We start from the raw sequence: 21657 nt of genomic DNA, 5'->3' as shown, positions 1-21657 counted from the left end.
AGCAACCGCACGGTGGGAAACAACATCTGCTGAGGAGTCAAGAGAGTGCTTTGTGTAAAGATTGGACACTGCCATAGGAATGTGGAGTTTATTTCATAAGCTCCAGACTGACCCTCAAGTTAGCCCTGCCCAAAGAATGTGCCGTCGGCGAAGCGAAAGATCGATCTTTACTGTGAAGAGCCCTTGTGTTTCTGATATTGCTCGTGGGTATTATGCAGTGTGGGAATAACTATTCACACCCCACTGGCCCACGGCAATTTGATCATTTGGTTTGTCTAGTTTGTACCATCTAGTTTGCATTGTTTCTCCTAATGGCCTGTCTCGTTTGTACCGTACCGGACGCTCCAATAAACGTAACACGGGCATGTCATTTCCGTAACATGAAATTCGTTGATTCATACGAACGCGTTTTAATACAAGCGTCGTGAGCCGTCGGAATCAATACAAATCAATAATTGTTACAACGAGATTGTACGGCACACCTCCATCTGTTTGGCTAAATTGATCAAAATGCTTTAAATAGACGCGGAATCGTTCACCCAGCATGGTCGACTACGTAGGGTGCAGAGGAAGTTCAACATACATACAATTAAATGCACTACTGCAATTAAGATGAGACTAACGAGTGAAAGCATCTGTTATAATATGTTATTACTCTTTTTTTGCAATATACTTTTGTGTTACTGTATTGCATTTCAATGGCATTTTAAATTCTCCCACATGCTTACACAGTTTTAAAAGACTACGGAAGGGTTTGGTTAAGTCTACAAATTACCTTTTGGGATAACTTGATATCGATCCAAAAGGAGTGGTCAAGTTAAAAAAAAGTTATATTCTTAATTATTTCGGTAAAGTCACGTTGAAGGGAAACAATAAAATAATAAAATATATATAAAACAATAAAAAAAATTATCACGACGTTTCGACCATAACACAAACGGACCGTTTATTATTTTATTGTTTCCCTTCAACGTGACTTTACCGAAAGAAATAAGAATATGAATTACTGCAGTCACGAAAGCTTTAAATGAAAATTTAAAAAAAGTTCTTACAATTTTTGTTTTTTTCAGCCAGCACAAGAACCAACGTGTAGAAAGTTTCATTGTTCCAAGCCATCAAGAGGATAGTTATACTTTTAATGCCTAAGTCAATCATGAGCAGCTGTATAAAGTGGTCAGACGGCGTTATGGTCAGTGAATTGAACCGCCATCACAGAGTTTCTGGGTTTGAATCTGGGGCAGCCCCCTGTTTTAATTATAATATTCGTGAAGCAATTTGTAGCGTGCACACATTTCACGAAACGGATATCTCCTTATTCCATTGCGAATCTCGGAGGTGCTGAGCACAGGTTCGCAGGTCCTCGTGTGCCAGCTTGAACGTGACTACTGTGGTACCTGAGATGTTAGCCTGCTGTAGATTTGGAGTTTGCGTGTCTCTCCCTCTTGTCACGTAGGATTTTTTTTTTCTCCTGGTCCTCCAGTTTTTATCTCCACATTTAGAAACGCATGTTCAGAGTGTTCGGCTACTCTCCACTTTGTTGAGCTATCATTTGTGGTTTGCCAGGTCGCTTCTGAAAACGAGCTGTATAGCTCGGTGAGCCGTACCTGGTAAGAGAGAAATCGATTAGTAGTTTAAAGTGCGGCGCCTTTTGCTGACTCCAGGAGGTAGAGGGGTTTGGAATGCTTATTATGTGCAAGGGGAAAGTTCCAGGAACCACAGAGAGTCTCCACTTCGGACTATTAAACTCTGGGTTATCAAGTCTAGGAGGTTCATAGTCTTATAAATTACAACACATAAAAAATAACACCTATAATATAAAGTTTTTTTTTTTCACTTCTCGTGGAAAAAAAACAATCCAGCTCTGAGGATTACAGAAAACACAACCTGGGTTTGACTGATATGGGACGAACACCACATGATCACAATATCAATTCTGATTTAAAGCTTTCGTGACTGCAAGGATTCATCTTCTTTGGTTCTCTCGGTAAAGTCACGTAGAATGAGAATAAATGTATTATTTCATTCTCATTCTACGTGACTTTACCGAAAGAACCAAAGAAGAATGCCAATTCTATACGTAAGCTTTCACGACCAATATTATGATTCATAATTAGTTCATCTTGGCTTAGAACGAATAGGTATAATGTCAATAATATGGAGGGTTATGGTTTAAAAAAAGACATTACACCTACACGATCGACCCCAAACTAAACGAATTGTGAATCTCTGCAGCAGCAGGGCGTGTGAGAAAGTGCAGTGTCCATGAAGGTGTCTAAAAACTAGTTCTGTGATACCTCTGCCTGGGGCCCTTTTGCCAACATGGGGTGATGCACTGCTTCCCGAGAGAGTTTCTCATGGACATTTCCTCGAATGAGATGACACTAACGGTGCAATAATCGATGAGGAATCGATATGTAAGTTGAAGTCCAGTAAAGCTCGTGTCTATAAGGCAGCCCAACGACTCATTTTGTGTTGGTGAACAGGCATGTCGATTGGTTATGCACCCAAACAAAGACAAAGAGCCCCCGTATAGAATTAACTCACTGTTGGGGCAAGTGCTGTTAGCGAGCACCTATGAAGGCCGGGTGGGTGGTCAACACCACGCCCGGCCGCCTTTGTCTCCCCAGTGGTGATGTTAACAATCCACGGCTGAGTGGACCTAGGCGAGGCCCAGGACCGGTTATAATAATCGTCCCTGATGCTGCCCATGAGCGGGAATCGAACTCGGGTCGCCGGGTTTATAGCGCAGCGCGCTAACCGCTAAACTACCGCTCCGGACAGGCATACATACACACAAACGTGTGGACACGTTTCGTCAGCAGCTCACACGAGGACATTTTAGCGAGTGGAGTATCATCCGAAGGTTTGCCCACTTCAGTGCCAATTTATTCCACGCAAGTACAATTCGAATAAGTGCTCCAAACACAATTAAATTGATGTTCATGATTTGTGGTCAGTGGCAATTAGCCTGACGTAAAATTTAACTTGCCAAAATCTATTCAGTTTCTTAAGCATGTAGAAATGGCGTTATTAAAAAAAAAACCCTAAATCAACTTAGCTTGTGGTACCTTTTGTAGAATGAAATGTTAATAAGTCACAATTGACAATGGGCCACAGCTCTGGCTTAAATTCATCATCTAGCTTTGTGTTCGTGTCGTAAACGCTGCCTCGGGAGTACAAATGTCCCGTCACATCCCTCGAGCGCTCGATTAAAATTAAGTTCCGATTTAAGGAGAGTGTGCGTTGGTGAGTGAGAGAAAGAGACTGCCGGAAGGGAGTTCCTGGGAGAGAGCAAGCAAGCAAGCAAGAGAAAGCACACGTGTAACCGCACAAAGTGTTTTGGTAGCTAAGTTCATCAGTTTGCAAACTGCCTTCCACGTTTCATTGATCAGATACGCGCGTGTGTCAAAATAAGTACCTGGTGCGGTGTGTACACATCGCCACTAGGGAGACAAAGGCGGCGTGGCGCAGGCCACCCACTCCTTTGTGCGCAGTACAGGCTTTCATAGGTGCTACTCACAAACAGCACTCACCCCACAACTCTGTTAAGGCTATTCAGAAGATCTATGTCTTTGCCCCCCCCCCCCCCCTGCTCTAAAGGGTGAAACTGCCCAGGCTTTGCGAGGCGATTGTGAAAGGGCGTACGAGTGAGTGCCAATTTCAAACCCGGCTTTCCCATGCAGTGGTACCCTGCGACACAATGAGCCTAATCCAGTGGCTCTTCACCTGGGGTGCGCACTGCACCCTCTGGGGGTGCGAGATGCCCTTTCTGGGGGAGGTGCGAGACGTGGCCAGATTTATTTCTTCGAAGGTAAATAATCGAAAGCACAAATGATGCACGATCAACGTCAGTGCAAGTTCTTTGTTTCATCAAACCCCATGTGTGGATTAACATTACATACATTGTGTTAACGATTGCCAACCGAGGGGGTGCATGGCTGTAGTAAAGGTTAAGAACCACTGGGGCTAACCATTCGCTAAGGAAGTGTGGCGGGGGGGGGGGGCAAGCAGCTTAGAGGGGTCCCAACAAAACAATGGGGGAGCGGGTGGCTTTCATTGTTATGATTACAATTAATTAGCTGGCTAAGGATCGTTTGACTTGATTAGCAATCGTAAGCATCAATCACGATTCTAGTTGGGGGGGGGGGGGGGGGGGTCAACAGTCACACGATTATGTGATTGATGGCCGGATCGGGGAAAAAAGTTCCGCAGACAACACTTTACAATGATGGAGAGGTGCCATAGAAGTATTTTCTTACTGTCATTATGGATTCCCCACAAGTACCGTTCATCTTATTCAACGTGGATTTTTTTTTCAACAAGTGCATTAGTATGTCTATGGGACCTTTTTAGTACTTGCTGTGGTTTGTGGAAATTACGCAATTGGTGTTTTTTTTTGGCGTGTTGGGTGACGCGTGGGGATATACCCCCCCCCCCTCCCAATGAGCCAGGATCCTACCTAGCACCACCCCACTTGTCAAGGCTTCCCTCGCTAAGAAGCTTAGTTTCTCTCTCACCATTAGATTGTTCCTTGAGCCGTGCCCGACTGGGTGAAGGTGCGCATACGAACTGGCCAGCGCTACTCTGGAGAGGAGCCCACACACACTGCGTAATCCGATAGACGTGTGTTTGATCTGAGCTGGTAAGCCGATTAATCCAAACGCGGAGAGAATCGCATTATCAAACTTGTGCGTCTGTCCAATTTCATAAGTTGTTCGTTTTGCTCCGTTATTAGTCGGAGTGGTTGTCACACAGCGGTGGTTTGTTTCACGCACTGTGATATGAACCCGGCTATCCGAGTTCAATCCCAGACCACGGCTGACATCAGTGGCGACTTAAGTTCAGTCCAAGTTTGATTTTTTTTGCAGTACTGTGCGACGAACCCGGCGACCCAATTCAATTCCCGACCACGGCTCAATATCGTAGCGAACGTTATCTCAACCCATCTTGGCTCACCCGCCAACCCACCTTTCACCAACCCGTGCTGACAAGCATGGTGAAGTATGGTCAAACAATCCCGTCGAGTGGAACGGTGCGGCAAGGGGCTTCCATCCGTTAGCAGACTGACAAAGGGGTGTAGACATCGAGGATTATTAGGTCGTGAAATTTTTGCAATCATTTTAGAGGTGACGTGTAATTACAGCCCAAAGAGTTGCTGTCGAGACGGTGGAAATATATAGGCAAATGCACACGCCATGGAATTAAGGAGCAAGTGTGCACACATACAGAACTTGCTAATCGCATGGACAGACATCTGCTGTGATTCAAAAAGCCCTCCGATGACTGTGATAGAATTGATTCGATGTTGGAATTACAGCGTGCCATGAGCGGCAGATCAGAATTAATCCTGCACAGGATATTCTTCCAAATCCGAGCTCGTGGTGTGATTGCATGGTGTGGCTTTATCGGAGGAAATGTGCAGTTCTGAGAGAGGGAGCGTATGACATTTTGGGGGTGAATACTTTTTTTAAAAAAAAAGAAATAAGTAGAATCGTGAAATAGTTTAATTGCATCTTTCGAGGAGCCGAACGGATAACAAAATGATTCGGAGCAATAGAGGTGGGACACTTTCTTACACCAATGTTGGTGCGAATGTCGATGAGAGACAAGAAAGTCGCACTCATAAGGGCTATGGAGATGCCACCGGTGCAAGGCAGAAGGAGGAGGGGGAGGAGCGAGATCCGAGGGTGAGAAGGGACGACGCGGTGGAGCGAGACGTGAAGACGCTGGGCGTGACGAGAGGAGAGGCACAGCGGAGAAGTTCGTGGAAAAAAGCAAATCCCAGCAGCTGATCCCATGCAATAGAAGGACTTTGGGCTTCGAAGGACAAGGTCATGCATATTAAGTTTATACATTTTTATTTATTCATTGTACAAAAAAATTGGATGACATGAAATAACCACATTGGCTTTACATTTACATAATTGGCACCTTGATTTTAACTTGCTACGATGAAAACAACTGGTCATTAATTTTAGGCTTTACTCGCAACCATTACTGGGCTACATCTGCCTTCCATAACCTCTTGTGTTACCCTCCACAGGAAGCAAATTACAGGAGTTGGGGATCTTACGTTTTGAAATGTTTTACGTGATCCATAAAACAATTTAGGACCTAAAGCTGACCCTGCCCTAAGAGTCAAACCGCATTGAGCACCGGGCCATCGTTTTTCAGGACCCAAATACAAAAACTGCGATTTTAAGAATAGTAATCGCGAAAGGCATGGGCTTTTGTGCCACATTGCAGCCATCCAGGCCTTCTATGAATTCACTAAAATTCACGTCAATCAGTCAGTCACGCTTGCCATAGGTATATACACAAAGTGGCATAATAAGTTTTGCTTTCACTGCTTTACAGGATAGTGAGAGGTGACCTGTGAACTCCACTGCCCTATTATTTTTTATTGTATTTTAAGATTCGCTCCTGCATAGGTTTCCGTGGTTATGCTCGACAGCTCTCCGATGCATTCGCAGGTCGTACAGTGTTGTCGCTTGTCACGATGTCCGACGTTTCACTCCACGCGCTGGGAGCTTCTTCAAGAACTGACTTGTATTCAGTTTCTTGCGGAAGCTACCAACAAGTGGAGCAAAATGCTGGACACTGCTGAATATCATCGAAATTAAGCAAATCATCTGGTGATGATGCTGTTGATGCTGCTGCTGCGTTGGCAGTGACGCACAAGCACAAATAATGAGAGGCTCAACAAATTCGTCAACTACCTTGAAAAGAAACAGTGCAGGCAATGGCATTTATTCACAGCACATAGACATTTCCTCTTTGGCCTCTCTGATTATTCTATACGAACTAAAAAAAAAAACACGTTCAGTCAGTGTTATTGATGAATGTGTTGAGTTGTTTTTTTTACATATATCATTTACATTTGTAAATATACGTGCATATTTTGTTGTATTTTTCATGATTTAACATAATCCAGGGTGCCCGTGCAAAAGAGGCAATGTGTCATGTAGCTCAACAGGCCCGTATTTCAAAGAGACAAAACAATTTCATTACCTGGTTAAAGGATCTTATTACTATCACGTCGAACAAGGGGGGGGGGGGACTGGAAATACATCAGGAGGGATATGAATAGCATTGATGTCATTATGATGAAACGAAAAATCAGTTCACGTGCAGGTACTGCGCATGTTATTACATCGCAAGTTTGTGAGAGGTGGCAGCAGCTTGAGAGGGGGAGGGGCTTCATCCAGCAGTAGATTGACCATGGCTGATTGGGGCAATATCAAGATGAGCAAAAGTGCGTGCGCGTTCAACTTCACAAGGTTAAATAAAGGAGCCAGTTACTAGCACGCCGAGCAACACGTGGCACCTCGGGCTATTTATTTATTCGACGTGAAATGAAGTTGACTTGGGCGTACTCTGCCCTTCGGTGGACGCATGCAACAGTCAAGGTAAAGGTGCAGCCCTGCTATTTCTTGTCACGCCACCGCTGTTGGAAGGAGCTCACGGAGTGCCCCGCTCGGGGGCGATATTTTGGCCGACTCTCGCACGCCAGCCGGATCCCCTGTGAGTGTGCGGGAGGTGTATGTTGCGTGTTGAACTTCGGAGTAAGTAGTCGTCGCCTTGCGCGTTATCCAAACCACACCTGATCCTTGCCGATGGACTGTGGAAAACAATCTAACACGGCGGTACCTGCTGAGTAGCATATGGTGTCATTTTTTCATAATGGAGGTTTTTTTTTTTGGGGGGGGGGTTAGATCGCATAAATATATAAATGTTGTGTCGTCAAAACCCGCCACCACCCGACACAGCCAACTAGTAAGGGTTGTCACGTAAACCGAATGTGCCAATTCGTCACTACTACAGCACACCGGTGTGTTGGAGAGCCAAGCCACGACATTTACTATCTTGAGTACGACGTTTCGCCAGTAATTACAACGATCTTCATCAGGCGACAGCCAGATTTGTGGAGAAGTCCACCTGTTCGTTCCTTATACAGAGGCGTAGATGTGGTGACCACGCTTCTGCGATTACTGAGTCAACGTAATTATGCATGCTGCATTATGCGAGGCCTTTGATCTTGTCCTTACACGATATAACCCCAAAACACCTCTAAAGCCTAGGTGTCATTTTTGTTTACGTGTTCCCGTTTTGTTTCCATCGGAGTGGGAGACCCAGTGCAAAGGAGCAGCAAACGGCTCTCATTTGTGTAGACGCCCCCGTGTCCGACGCAGCTTTTCGCCGCCCGAGTGAAAAGCAACTCTAGTTTGAAGTCACGTCACTCTGGTGAGTTCCGCCAAAGGCGACGTCACGTCACGGGGGTGCACCGGCGTTGGATTCATTCGCGAAGCCACAGCATGGAGAGATAACCGTGCCCCGTACCGGTGAATTATACGCGCATCCACACGCATCGCATGAGCGCCGGTGATTAATTGTGCAAGCAAATTGCATGCAAATGATGCGATCGTGTTTAAATGTAGGTGAACTGAGTGAGCAAGCCTGTAAAAAGAAGAGAGAATATGTGCTAAACAATAGAAGCAAGATGTTCAAAAAGAGGCAATCTATTTTCTGAATTTGTGTGGCTGATTGCATGCCTTGCGTCAACACCAACATTGTGATGCACAGTGCATGCTGGGAGACGGGACCACAGCCATGTCATTACGCGTGGTGCATGATGGGAGTAAGCCATGTGTAAGTCCCAGGAAGTCTAAACGTGCTGGGATTATTCATCTGCATGATGATGTCGCACCATCAGGGAGTCATTTTGAAAAGTGTTTCTCATGCGAAATGTAAGTTTTTATTTTATTTTAACTCCCATAATGTTTTATTTCAATTGTGCAATTGGTTTAATGTCACGAGATGAAGGGCCTATTCAGAAGACTCATAGGGAGCTTGGCGTCACCCTGTAATAGAGAATGGCCCACGGCAGTGGATATTACAGAGCTACATCCGAGTTCCCTTCAATTGAACTCTGGTCTAGATAGTAGGGAAGCAGCACATCCCCACTTGCTCTAGCTCTAAGGGTTATGTTTGTCACATAACAGTCAACGTAATCTTTAACAAAAAAAAATATATCTATTTGAGAATTGGAATTTTGCCAATTTAAATGCAGAAACACATTCAGTGTGGTTAGGTTTTTTAAATTTGTGTGCAGTCATTTGGTAACTTGACTCAGACAATTGACTCGCTACACTGGGAAACCCATTTTTAGCAATGCGTGGCCGAAATCCTAATTCCAACCCAGCCTGTCAGCACTCCTGACTCAGACGTTCTGACTTCTGAGCCACACAGCCACCTAACATGTTTAGCTGTTTTTAAAACAAAATTTAAGTTACAGGAGCCGATTTAACCTGTCACGTTGCCATGGATCAATCATATTTTGGCACCCAATATGAGAAACGATGCAAATTCGACTACAGCAGCAGCAGCAAAAAGAAAATAGTTTTTCATTTGAACCGCCTTGTGGCTATGGAAAATGAAGCAAACGAATGTCGTTGTATGTGAGACATAGTTTGAATATCATGCAGCAACACACTTGCTCTGATGAATTAGGAACTGGCCAGTATTTTGCTGCTGCTTTTTAATTAACGTCTAAACTTCATTGCATTTTATATTTATCTTGAAAAGTGCATCATGTATAAAGAAAACAGTGTACTTACAGGAGTATAAATTGCATACAATGTATATATGTTTCGTTTTTATATAGCATATAATCATCATATCTCCCCTTGGCTTTAGTTTGACCTTCTTTGAGACACATAGGGAAATGTGAAACACTATGTGGTCCATCATGGCTATGCTGCTCCAGAAAATATGTTTCTCAGCCTTGGGCAATCACACTGAACCGTAAAAAAAATCCCAAGGGTTAGTTAGTCTGGCTCTATATGAGCTTTGGGAATTAAACTCTAAACCCTAACAATTTTCAAGTTACATTAGTCTCACTTTTTGAGCCTTGGCTACTAATACTGAACCCTCGGCATCTTAAATATGGCTTTGTGTGGCTGTATGAGCCTTGGCTATGAACACTAAAATGTACCGTCAGTCTCAACGTATTCAAATCTTGAATCAAAACTCACTCGCATAATGTTGGAATTCTTACAGCTCGCGAACATTCTAAATCTACCAGCGGTGTGATCTTCATGTGTGACGCATTGTCTATTCTGTTCCTGTTCTTGACTCCGTATAAGTGTACTTAAAATTGTGTTAAACGAACATTGTATATTTGAGATTGTATAGGAGTAGTCATCACGTGTTTGCTTTGTGTCACGTGACACCCCAGAAACCTTTGTACGTGAGATGTTCCACTTATTTATTGTAACACACAAGCGAAAACAATTGACACACACTATGCGTCCATTCCCCATCTGTCCATGAATGCGTTCTTCAATATTTTGGTCCTTTGTATATTATAATGCTAATTGTCTACCAAGCCTCAGGACTCTCTTTCGGGAGGGTCCTGCGTTGACATGTTTGGCCAAATCCTTTGTATCGCTTTGCACCTAAGGTTGATAGCGAATCGTTCTTGAGCTCTGTACATCTGTCTGTCTGTATCTGGGGGTCATGATAACTCTCATGAAGATGATCCAATGTAAGATCTATCTCATTATAAAGTTGTGTTACTATGAGGGACATACCCGATAGAAAAACAGCCAAATTGATGAAAGGGTTTGCCCAAAACTTGGCGATAAGTGAAATAAATTTAAAACGACGTCAAACGCCATATCACATCTTCATCTTCCCATGGCGTCATGATGAGCAGTCATCTGGTGACATAATGTTACATGCTTTCTCCTTGTGCAGCATGGAAAGAAGTGGTATTATTATCGATGATTAATTACTTCCAAAGCCAACTGCATATTGAAAAGTGTTGTTATTATAATACATGCATATGCATTAATTTAATTCCTTGTTTAAAGATGTTTTTTTTTAATGAAGAAGACTAAAGCACCTTTAATATCCATTGTATTCATAATTATTAATTCCAGAAGTTCAAAGTTCAGGCAAAGGCATCTCTAGAATTGTTTGGGGAGATACATTTCATTCCCAAATCTCAGCGGACCAAACTAAAACCATCTTTATAATTGTCCGGGCTCACTGTTAATGCCCGAGGCTGCTGGAGCCATGATAAGTAAACCTTATAGATTATGAGTTGACCGTGTTAATGCCCGAGGCTCCACAGAGCCTAAGCCACCTGTACGATTCGTAGGATTCGCCGTTAATTCCAGAGGCTCGGAGAGCCGGACGAAGGCAACCTTTGCAAGTAGGTGGAATTTCATTGTGGACGTCCTGAGGTCAGCAGAGCCAAAAGAAATAACAAACAACAGCAACATTAAAAAAACACACCTACACGGATTAAATAACACGTTAAAAGTGAACAGAGAAGGCTGAGAAGTGGGGCTAAAGATTAAAAAAAAATACGAACGAGAGAAAAATCATGCACAAAAGGTTTTTTTTTTACGGAACAAAATAAAATAAGCGACGAAGAGACTAAAACAGCAAAAACAAAGCAGAATGTGAATGATTTGAGGGCAATTTGTGAAGGTGGCCCGGCGATCAGTTTATGGAACGGAATGAGTCGTTGAGAGTGGGGGGGGGGGGGGGCGCTAAAGCCGGATTGTGGAATTTCACACTTTATTATCGTGTCTTCAGCACGGATGTGAGTGATGTTTGTTGACCACGCTGTGAAACCACTCAGTGATGTGCTCAGGCATTTCCACTGCTACACGCGGTGCCTGGAAATTGGTGGCATAGCTGACAGTCAAGGTCAACGCTAAGAGGTTGTCGTGGCCAATGCTGTTGATGGCACTGCACCCCATCATTGCCGCCTTCCTCCTGCTAGGGTGCGACAGTTGTGACAAAGTTAACGTTTGATATCGACATAAGACCACCCTTACAGTCTCATAATAATCGTCATCACCACCACCATAAGGTTTCAGGGCTTCCCCTTGATTCACAGTTAATCCATCTTTCAAGCACCACTCTTCATCATCATTTCCGCCATCTGGCTTTCGATCTTTCCCTTTGTCACTGACCAAAGGGTGTCGCTCCAATGCTTATCTGGCTAATCTGTTGCATGTATGAGTGTATGTTGAACTTCTTCCGCGCCGTACATAGCCAACCGTGCAAATTACCGGTGTACTCATGTCCCACCTATCACAACCTCACACACACATAACACGTTGCCACGCTATATTCCGACCTCGACGTTGCCTACTCCTTTCCCTCCACTATCCCACGCACGGGCCTCACCCATCACAACCTATTTATTTTTTGGATCACGTCTGCGACACGTTCTTGCCATGTTCTATCTCAAACTACCAAGTCGCTTACCACGTCCTGCCTACGGAATTTCCTAGCATCCCCTCCCCGTGCACCTTTCGCTCAAAGGCCAGGGCAGCTTATTTTCGTCGTAACTGATGGTGGCTTATAAGTTAACAGTTTCCAAGCTCGCCTTCAAGCAGGGGATGTATTTTTTGTGTCCACACTCCAGCGCCCCGTGATTTTGGAAGTCTATTTGGCACGGCTCTTAAAGAATTCCGTGAGTGCTCCACACTTGATTTTATGCTACAAGCTGGTGCAGCTGCAAGAGCCACTATGCAACCCATTTTATACCAGTCAGTAAATTGCAGGCAAGGTTGAGGAGTTTTCACCCGCGATGGTGCCATCTGTCATTATGCCACACATTTAATGGGTGAATTGATGACGGACGCTTGTGTATTGCACCCGGAACGTCGTGATTTATTTTATTTTATACCTACGTGACTATAAAGAAAGAACCAAAGAGTATGGATTCCTGCAGTCACGAAAGCTTCAAATAAAAAAAAAATTTGAACACATTTTATAACGTAAAATTCCGAGCAACAATTGTCCATCTTACCTTCCAGAGTTGTTTTTGCATTGCTCGCAGGTGAAATGAGGTGCCCAGGGTTTGTCTTGATCCCCGACAGGCATGCCGAAATATGCCTTGTAGGCCTCACACATCTTAGTAGATGCTTGCACAGAGTACTTTTTCGCTCTTGTCTTGATAAATTGGCCACAAACATAGCAAAATGCGTCTGCCAGATGCTTGCAGCCTCTTGATGCCATCTCAGAAAAATGCAGACATGTATCCACTTAGGCAGCTGGAACTAAACTGAACTGGTGGGCGTAAGGCTATTTATATTACTGGAAAGATCTCGAATGTTCTAGAAGTTACTCCAAGTTTACTCAACACTGAATCTATCTGGATTATACAAAATCAAAGTTTGTGGGGAATCATAGCCATTTTCTGTACTTTTGAGGCATAAGCAATAAGGAAATAACACTTACTACCCATGACCAAAAAAAATATATATATTGTTACACAGTGAGAATAGGATTTCCCCTTTTTTCTGGCAACAAAACAGGTGTTATATTTTGGTACTGGCAAAGGATGTTCCCATAATGTAATTGTTGCACAGTGTTATCATCATCATCAGCCATTGTCTATCCGCTGCCTGGATGAATTCCTCCTCATCAGTCTCCCACTGTCCCACGATGCCACAATCAATCCGGCTCCTGCACACGAGCTGATCCCTTCACTGTGCTCATCATCCTCTTAGCCAACTCTTCTCTACTTTGATCGCCATTCATCATCACTGATCACTTCCATCATGTTTAGTGTGTTGTCCTTCCCCCCGCCCCGCCCCCCGCACCTCCGATGAGCACCGTCGGCTTCATACGGTGTGAGAGAAGTTCAACATACATACATACATGCGAACATACATCAGCCACAATTATCTTTCGTGATGTGTCGGGGCCCAAAAGAGACTTCATTTCTTTTAACAGGCAATTTGTGGTATATCTGATTTGTATGCATTCCCTGATCCATTTGTTCCCTTTTCTGTCTCTTGTAGTAATTACAACCATTCATCTCTCCACTCTTTTTCTGGCACACTTTTCAGTGTTTGCGTTCGTTTTCCCTGCCAGCGTGTTCACGTTTCTGACCCTGATGTGCCATAACTGTAATGTGCACTGATTTATTTTGAATCGCTTAAAAGGAATGTGGATTAAAATTACGACGTAAAGAGGTGAACGAGAGCAGGATGGAGTGGTTTCTCTTTTTGCGCTGAAATTAAATTTGGTCGTGAAATATGTCAATTATTCGTGTATGAAAAATGAACATTAAAATAACTCGTTCAATCTGATGTCAAGATGGTACATTTTAAATATGCAAACAAAGGCATGGGAGTGTGAATTAATATATAACAAGTACAAGGTCAGGCAAGCCTGAATAATTCACTGTTAATATATACGTGTTCACATCTAACATAAAAGTACTTATCGACTCTCATGATTTACAATATTACAAAATGATGTAATAATTGTCAACCCTTTGTCAAACAACTTCTGCATGAAGGCACCCCCAGAGCGTCGTCCACGCTGGTCAGTGCAGGTCGCTGAAGCGGAATGGGCTCCTGAACGGTTCGGATATCGCTCCCCGCCGTTATTAGCCACGGTTTGGAATTCAACTCAGGCGGGGCTGGGTTCATGACGCTCAATCGCTGCGTCGCCAACTCCGTATTGCGTACATGCGAATCGAACTCGGCTCGCCGGATTCAAAGCCTAGTGCGCTAACTGCTGCTCCAGCACTCCACTTCAGGTGCATAAATATCGCCGTGGGAAAGAAAAAAAAATGTCTAATAATTTTTTTTAAGTGCATTCATTATTTATGTTTAATTCAGGACGACGCAGCAAAAGTTATTCGCGGACACACAACTCTGATTTTAATGCGTGGATGCAAAACAAAATAAACCCCCCAAAAGCTATTTCAACGACATACATAAAATTTACCTCGGTAATACCTATTTCACATTACAAAGGTCTTACAATCGCCACGCAGATATGTCGCCGTCATTGTGGGCGATATTTATGGCCCATATTTATTTCTCATTTTAAAGTAGGGGTCCTCGCGTTCACTTTTTACGACCATTATTACCGCGATTGATAAAGCACCCCACCCCAGTGTCAGGGAAGCAAGGCCATCTGAAATCACGCTGTCACAATCCATCCGTTTGATTTAATGTTTTATATTCTAATAGCTCAAAAGGGGAAAATGTGCGCGTCAGACGATATATTTGTTTATATATTTATCGCAGCCGTGCCGTGAATAATTCAGTTTGTATAAACCGATTCCCATTTACCACCGTGGACTTATACGCTGATGCCCGGGTTTTTCGCCAAATTATACACTCACTCGTGGATCGCTCCCCCCTCGTTGACACGACATGACAGCGTGGTTCCACGACAAAGAAATTCTCCCCCCCCCCCCCTGCCCCCCGCATCTTCCTCGCCCTTCCTACTTAACGCTTTGCTTCTTCGCGAAATTCTACAGCCGCGTTAATTTTCTTTTATCGCCACTGCACCACGCCACCGCCATCCTGGGCGCACTCAAATGGACGGGCTGTTTTGAGACGCAGTGGCCGTGGATGAGCGTGGCGTCTCGCGGTTTTTTTTTAAGGTTGTGAGTTCAATTCCCTCCCCCCACACACACACACACACACTGGTTTTGGTGGGGGAATGTGGGGGCGGCGGGGGGGGGGGTCACAACTCGGCCCCCATTTATCTCCCCAAAAAAGTTCCGATGGAACAAATGCCGGTTGAAGTGCGTTGTCCAGAAAATAAAAAAAAGCAAAGCAAGCCCCTCACGCAAGAGTTTCACAACTCATGTTTTCAGGAATGCCCCGCGTGGGAAATGGTTGGCCATTTCCATTATTGCAGAAAGGGCGTTCCAAATCACCTGGCACTCATTTACTTAGCTAATGCTACTTCACGCGACTTCCCACAGTCAAGACACCGGATGTATTTACAACATAGATAGATAGAAAGATGTTCATTGAGGTGGATGTCAGCCCACGTAGCCACAGAGCCACTTTGCAGCCTCGGCCTTCAGCACGTGCAGGGCAACCAGTCCCCCCGTGGCTCGCCCTGACACACTTCACAGCCGAAGACGACGCTCACCGCGGTCTCCTGCTCCCCGCATTCACACAGTAGTGGGCACTCATTGAAGATTAATCGTCTTTTAGCGTTTTCTCAAGTTGTTCCGATTGTGCTCTCAACATCATTTCGTGAGATGAACAAATTCCATTTGGAAATGTCGTGTTGCAATTGTAGGGGGAGGGGTGGGGGACGTAAGGGGGGCTTTTTCAGAGAACAGCTGTGGAAGAATTTTTTTGTGTCTCAGGATTTCGCTCAAAGATCCTTCAAGTGACCTCTTTATCCTTTGCAGGGGAGGGTTCAGACCTTTCCATATGCTCTGATAGGATAGTGTTTGTTTGCATGACACTCAAGATACCTACTAACTCTTGTCTATGACATTTTCATTGGTGCTTTTTGTTCCTGCCCATTTTTATATTTTATGCCTTCATGGGCCTGTACTCGAGAAAAAAAATATATTAGGATTTTCAGAACTGGTATTTAAGCAAAGTTTAGTTGCAAATTAAATGTAATGTTTTTTTGTGCGCACCAATCATTGGTTAAAGGGCTGTTACCATCAACTCGCAGAACTTGAGAACCCAGTTTAAAATAACAGTGTCTGAAATCCAGATTCGAACCCAGGATCTCAGCAGTGCCAGATTTGTGCTCTTTACCCATGCCATGTGACCACCACCATGCAACACACTAATTTAAGCAGGGAACACGCATTAACTGACGTGCGCTATCTCTTGTTGTCAGATGCATACCTATCCACTGCCACGGGAATGTGTAATTTCCATCGCTGGCTCATGGTTCACAAGCAGATGCTTTCCTTAAGCTCGGAGTCGCTTGGGTTTGACGGGAATTGAGACGGTGACCCACAAAGGTGGAAAATACGGAGAAGCCGGCAGGGGCTATTTTCTTTTCGGATCTGTCGTTTCGAGATAATCAGTGTAATGCTTTGACAATTTAATTTGAAGGGAAGAGCAAATGGGGAACAACTTTTTTTTTGTACATGACGAGCAACAGCCAACTCCCTGTCGCCACTATGTATATACGAACCCCTTGAACCAATGCCTCACGTTCGAAAAGTTGAGCCCAGACGCGTGGCAAGGTCGACTGGAATATGTCTTCAAAGTCGGACATCGTACACCCAGCCGGCAAAGAGTCCCCGTCCAAGTCTACAGACGTCTCTGCAATGACGTAGGAAAGAGAAAAAAAAATAGCGCGGCACAAAGTGTAACGAGGCGAAACCGTGGCCGATTTCTATGCTCGCGATCAGGAGATCGTGACTTTGAGTCCTGGTCAAGGCGCGACTTAGACCATCGGCCCTTTGAGGGGGGGGGGGGGGGGGATAAAATGACTCCGACCATTGTCAGTTACCTTATGATTTATCTGCATTGTTGTCAAAACCTGGACACCGTTGCAAATGAGATGTTCCACCTCAACTCTATATTATTTTTTATATAGGTGAATTGTTACAATAAAATGTAATGAAGGAAAACAATTGTAATATACATATATTTTTAAACGTGTTCTTATTGCCTGCAAAGTAGACAACAAAGAGACACTTTCTTTCAGAGGGGTACCACGGTGATGTGATGTTAACTACCTTGCCTGGTTTACAGGAGGTCGTGGGTTCCATCACACAAACAAATAGACGGACAAATCTTTGCCCGTATTGAAACGGCTGTACACCGTATGGACCTGCAAATTCATTTACCCTGTACAAGAATACGGGTAAACCGTATGGGTTGAAGGGTAGGAATTAAATTGTGTATGTTCGTATCTAAACTCATTAGACCAATAGTGGGTATTCTTTTAATTTGTTGCACGTAAGAAAGTAAGCCAAAAAGGAAACTAATAATTTTTATATACTATTCCTCAACATCATTTCTTAAACAAAATCACCCAGAATGCGCTGATTCCGTCACATCTGAGAGATCTGAGCGAGCAGGCTTTGGGCCTGGATTGCTGTTCGATTTGTGACCCCAACGTGCGAAAGACAGATGTCATCGGTGTTGTGCGCAGTACAATCTAATGCTTTTCTGCATCCCCACCCCGCCTTACCTTCACCACGGTGGCGAGATGTTAACTACCTCGCCTGGTATACAGGATGGTCGTGGGTTCTATCCCGACTCTGACGCTTGTATATGTGCATGTTCTCCCCGTGGTCACATGGATTTTTCTCCGGGTCCTCCTTATTTTTTCCTCCACGTATAGAAACATGCGTTTAGAGTATTTGGTTGCTTAGATTTCTAAATGATAAGCCATGTCATCAAGCCATCATTTGTGGCCAGGTCGCTTCTAAAAAAAAATCTGTATAGCTCAGCGGACCTTACCTTGTAAAATAAAAAATAGTTTAGTTTTAAGACGTTTCTCTGGCATGGGTTTTGTTCAGATGTTCCAAAGTAAATCTTAAATTTACATAGGACCTTTAACCACATCACCCAAGGATCTGGCCAATCATGTCAGATATCGGAAGCTGGTTCTTGCTTTGATGGGGGACCACCTTGTGCAAAAGACATGCATATGAGTATGTAAAAAAAAAACATCATCAGTCAAAGCTTCACAGCTTGACTTAACCAACGCTGGTGAACTGCCAGATGCCCGATAGGCAATGACTGTCTACCTTGGCTATGTACGTATGTTGGACTTTTTTTTCACTGTACGTAGCCAACCGTGCTAATCAGAGCTGTGGACCGTGTAGGCAGGAGAGGGAAACGCAGAAAAATCCATTATTGTCCTTCACTCCCACGACCTTCATCAACCGCCACAAACCAGCATGGCGAAGTACGGTCAGATATCCCTCTCATGGCCAGCAATGCGTGAGGAGGGTCTCCTCCAGCAGTGGATTGACAAAGACAGACTCTACATATACAGTCGATTGGCGATGTTGCTGCTATGTGTAATCTCAATTGAGTAATTTGCAGGTGCATTTTTCAGCATTGGTATTACAGTATTGGCCAATAGCAGTTACGTTGGGTTTTTTTCTCAGCTGTGGGAGGAAACCACAGGACCCAGAGTAGAACCCAATCAGCGCAGGGGCAGAACAGACAAGCTCCTCTCAGACAGATGCCCAAGTGAGGGATTCGAACCCAGGCCCTCCTCGCTGCCAAGCACAAATGTCACCGCTTCACCACCCCTGCCACAGTCACAAAAACTGCGCCATTTATTTTTCAACGGTTTAACAAAACTTGACTCCTATGTTTGTCGTGGTAAAATCTTGTCATCAAAATTTAGTCCACTTCCTGTTATCCAATGAATTTCAAATTTTGCACACGTACTCGGATCCGGTGACAAAGCATGCCTGTATCAAAATCGGCATCAATCAATCAATCAATTGGCTCTTTTAAAGCAATTAACATTTTGTATGGACGGCTTATTAATTAAATACTTATTTGGGTAGGTCAAAAACGCCGCGGTCTCTAAACTCTGGAATCGCCTCGCCAAAGAAGCAGGCGTCACGTGTCTCAGGCGCGCCTGCTCCGTGTCAACGAGTTACGAAAGTAATAAATTAATTCAGGTAAGCGTTGATGTGGGAGCGGCAGCCGCATCATTAACGTACTTCTCGACCGTGAGTTCAACGAAAGTTGTTAATAAAACTGTTGTTTAAAAAAAAAAAAACTTTTTTTAAGGAGTTTATTATTAGTTTTAGCCGGGTTCTTCTTCAGCGCGCGCATTGCTCAGCCTCGTCACGGCGATTGCCTTTTTCACAAACGCTGCAGACATGAAAGGCATGACGACGATGAAGAAGCCCCCCCCCCGCCACTCCCAGCCCCCGTAAGCCCTCCAGGATTTGGAAGTCTCTCCTCCTCTCGGCGATGTGATGACGAGGGAGTTAATAAACGTGTCGCGTTCCGCACGGCTGGAGAGTGGTCTTTGACATAAACTCGGGGAAAACTCTGCTGCCACCCGGGGTGGATTCGTGCCATCGGCGGCCAAGATAAAATGCCAGGCCCATAGCTCAGGGCTGCAATCCAGGCGTTCAATTACTAACGAGCAGTCCTGTCACAAATTAAAATGTCACGTTTTTCACGGACGGTGCTTAGCAAAAATCGACATGCTGTGAAAGTGCACAACAATTAATGAAGACGCTAACGGTGCGGGAAACTTCGTCGGTTTGTGTGGCTCTTTATTTTTTGCGTCTTTATGATTATTTTGCTCTTGGTGAGGATAGCTGCCAAAGGCGTAACGGTCAGCCGAATCGGTTTGATCTCCCATCGCGAGTTTCTTAAATATCCCCCTGCCTCTGTCCACGCAGCAGGATAAATGGGTAGGGTCAAATGTTTGTACTCCCACCGGTCTCAAAGGCGTTCTGACTAGTGTGGAAGAGTAGGCCAAATGCCCCCTAGAAGTGCTCTCTAGAGCTCACTCTAGTGGATGTTCTTCTGCCTGCAGTGGCGTGAGCAAGCAATTGTAGGGCTGCACATTTATCGATTTTATTGCTCTTGCAATGTGTTTGCCGATTAAATTATTATTAACATTACGATTATATTTGCGCCGAGTTGTTAACTACCTCGCCTGGTATACAAGAGGTCGTGGGTTCGATCCCGACTCTGACGCCTGTTTGCTTGTTTCTTCCCCCATGGTTTAGAAACATGCGTCTTAGAGTTTTCGGCTGCTATAAATGTCCACATGATAAGCTTGCGCTATTATAAGCTTGAGTTACTATTTTTTTTTATTTTACCGGCGAAGGCCCACAAGCTTATCAGTGGGCCTTAGCTGATAAAATAAAAAAATAGTAAAAACAATCTGGTAATTGTAATAGTAGGGTGCCCTGCATTACTCTTAATGGGAAGAGTGAGTGAAGGTTGGTGGCCCTGACACGGTGCAAACACGCGCACTGTCTGCCTTATCGTTATGAAACTGACGAGCGCTGTTCTCGTAGCGGCGGTTGAGGGTGACGTGAAAGTCAACATACGCCGCTGTCACGTCTAAATAATGCACGCTGTTGTCACACGCGGACAATTAAAGGCCCACTCGCACGTCTGCGGGACAACGCCGCATTGGCGTGCAACCCCCGACAACATGAAGCGCGCACCGCCGCTCCTTTACGGTACACTCTGGCTGCGCGGTTAACAGCCGCACGGCTAAGGTCCGTCTGAGGGCACACACAAACGATGGCACAGAGTGGCGGAGGTTAGTCCAGTGCAAGGATGAGTGCCGTGGCACAGGCTCCGAGTGATTCCTGCGACAAGTGAGCATCGAGGTGGCGGTGCCTAATCTCGTCGTCACGCCCCTGAGAGAGCGGCGCGGATTAGTCCTAGTTCAGAGGGGAGTCCATCCATAGGTCAACCAATGGTTGACTCCCCCCCCCCACCACCAAGTGGCACTCATTGTATTGAGGGCGGACTGACTGACGAGTCAACCCCCCACCCCCCAAACCAGGATCTGAAATCGCAATCTGTCGATTGCGGGAGCCGCTCGCTGAGCCTACCGCTGTGCCACGTGGCCAGATTGCTCTGTTGAAGTCTCGTGCTCAGTCGCGTAACGAGCGTGGGGGCAGCGGGTGCCTTGGGTCCACCCTGGTGGCCAAGGTGACGGGTTGGGGCTCCCTTGACAAAGCACCACGAGATATGTCTTCAACAACAGTGTAAAATAACAAAAAAAAAAGTTATTTTAAATGCGGTTTAAAGATGTTTCAAAACATTTTTTTAATTCAAAATGATGTGATTAGTCAAGAGGAGCGGCGATACAAATAGCCTCGATCGTAGGAGACAAATCAAATAAAAAATATAATTAAAAAACCCGCTACATTTCGAT

The 21657-nt window shown here is 44.7% G+C and overlaps 1 protein-coding gene across 6 annotated transcripts in view; it reads left to right on the top strand.

The window, feature by feature from the left end:
- The window catches only part of LOC116950754 (leucine-rich repeat and immunoglobulin-like domain-containing nogo receptor-interacting protein 2), a 110638-nt gene that overhangs the window by 44112 nt on the left and 44869 nt on the right, over positions 1-21657 (top strand). Inside the window, exon 1 of one of the 6 annotated variants that reach the window (XM_032968785.2) lies at positions 1-8244. The exons of the other annotated variants lie outside the window; for them this stretch is intronic. The gene's annotated coding sequence lies outside the window, so the exon portion shown is untranslated. The remainder of the gene's footprint in view (positions 8245-21657) is intronic. 6 annotated transcript variants of the gene reach the window in all.

Source organism: Petromyzon marinus, chromosome 40 (genome assembly GCF_048934315.1).
Source record: "Petromyzon marinus isolate PM22_M1 ecotype Great Lakes invasive population chromosome 40, UKy_Petmar_22M1.pri1.0, whole genome shotgun sequence".
In the NCBI taxonomy this organism is placed as follows: Eukaryota; Metazoa; Chordata; class Hyperoartia; order Petromyzontiformes; family Petromyzontidae; genus Petromyzon; species Petromyzon marinus.
Note: the sequence above shows the minus strand (reverse complement) of the source record. Positions and strands in the feature narration are given on the sequence as shown.